This window comes from Myodes glareolus, chromosome 7, assembly GCF_982192425.1.
Source record: "Myodes glareolus chromosome 7, mMyoGla1.1, whole genome shotgun sequence".
NCBI lineage: Eukaryota > Metazoa > Chordata > Mammalia > Rodentia > Cricetidae > Myodes > Myodes glareolus.
This window is the reverse complement of record NC_142032.1, coordinates 23,187,907-23,189,950: the sequence shown is the minus strand read 5'-3', so window position 1 is coordinate 23,189,950 and position 2,044 is coordinate 23,187,907. Positions and strand designations below refer to the sequence as shown.

The following is a 2,044-nucleotide window of genomic DNA, read 5'->3' as shown; positions in this document are numbered from 1 at the left end:
CTTGGCTTCTCAGTCAGCCTTCATTGCCAGCCACATTCAGAGTGTCCAGTTTGATCACATGCACCATCACTCCCAGTCCAGCTGGCCTTGGTGAGCTCCCATTAAATCAGTTCCACTGTCTCAGTGGGTGGACGCACCCCTCTTGATCCTGACTCCCTTGCTCATGTTCTCCCTCCTTCTGCTACTCATTTGGATCTTGGGAGCTAAGTCCAGTGCTCCAATGTGGGTCTCTGTCTCTATCTCCATCCATCGCCAGATGAAGGTTCTATGGTGATATGCAAGATATTCATCAGTGTGGCTATGGGACAAGGCCAATTCAGGAACCCTCTCCTCTGCTGTTCAAGGAACAATCTGGGGACCTCTCCTTGGACCTGGGAACCTTTCTAGAATCAAGTCTCTTGCAAACCCTAAAATGGCTCCCTTAATTAAGATATTTGCTTCCCTGCTCCCATATCCACCCTTCCTCCATCCCATCCATTCTATTCCTCTAAGCTTTCCCGAATTTGCCCCTTCTGCCTTCTCTCTACCCATCTCCCCTTACATTCACTCCCCAAACCCCTGTGCACCCAAGTTTTGCCTGGCATTCTTGTCTACTTCCAATATCCAGGAGGATAATTATATGATTTTCTTTAGGTTCACCTTCTTACTTAGCTTCTCTAGGATCACGAATTATAGGCTCAATGTCCTTTAATTATGGCTAGAATCCACTTATGAGTGAGTACATACCATATTCCTGTTTTTGGGTCTCGATTACCTCACTCAGTAAAGCGTTTTCTATTTTAATAGGGATATGGATCAGTTTCACAAAGAAGCCAATGAATCCCATGATAGCAAATCCTATGGCTGTGGCCAAGGTAATCTTCTTGAATTCTTTTCTGTCGGGCTTGGTGCATCTTTTAACCAGCCGAATTGAGTCCTTTACGAACTGCCAACTTGGCTCAACAAACTGCATTACCTGATCCATGACTGATTGTGGGACGGCGGCTTGAGGAGGCTCCATGTTTCTTTATTCTTTTGTCAATCCTTATTCTTTTTTGTTCGCTATTGTTCTACATTGTTCTTAGTTCTACCCCTTAAAAACATTCCCAGTAATATATATCCTTGAAACCAGTAATTCCTCAGCCCTAGAATGTTCCATGGCTGGATTTTTTTTGTCCCATAGAAAATCAGGTAAGGATTTCCACACAACTCACAGTTCATCCAAGTCTGGTGATCTCTTTAATGGAGAAAGTTAGTTAAGAAAGGAATTAAATCATCAGGTAATTCTGGAATAGAAGGTTAGTGTGCTAAACTACATTTTTAGGTGGTTAGTAAAGGGCTAAAATGTTTATTTTCTGTATAATTATGAATAGGGCACGGATTGTATTGTAAACCAGCATGCAGACTCTTTTTTCCTAACATGCATAGAGGCTACAAGGTAACTGAGTAACTTAAACAGTCAGTGAGAAGCTGATGGCTTTGATATGATTAGCACATACACCAGATGCTGCAGTGGGTCTAGGTCTGTATTAGATTTTCTACTCTAGGAGAAGAGATCCAACTCTCTAAATTTTCAGTTCTGGGTTATGCTGTTATGGTGCGGGAGAATTATCTGTATTCTGTCAATCATGTATTTTAATAAAACGCTGATTGACCAGGCAGGAAGTATAGGTGGGTCAACCAGACAGGAAGTAGAGGCGGGGCTATGAGAACAGGAATATTCTGGGAAGCAGGAAGCTCTCTCTGACACTCCTGCCCAGATCACCGAAGAAGCAACATGTGAGCTGACAGCTGAAAAAGGTACCAAACCATATGCCTAATGTAGATAAGGATCATAATGGGGTAATATATGTTATAAGAGCTAATAAGTAGCCAGAGTTAAGGGCCAATCAGTGTATAATCTTATGGAGTCTTGTGTGTGATTTTCCTTGGGGTATGCCGGCTGTAGGGTATCAGGTGGGCCAGAAACCCCAACAAGCCAGCCCTCATGTTACACTGTTATCAACCGTTCTGATCATGTTTGTTGTGGGTCTTTCTCTCAGTTGCAGTTAATTATTTCTTCTGC

General features: G+C 42.8%; 1 pseudogene; it reads right to left on the bottom strand.

Moving 5' to 3' along the window:
• Window positions 1-697: 697 nt before the first annotated feature.
• LOC148121323 (protein transport protein Sec61 subunit gamma pseudogene) lies at window positions 698-988 on the bottom strand (annotated as a pseudogene).
• Between the last annotated feature and the right edge of the window lie 1,056 nt (window positions 989-2,044).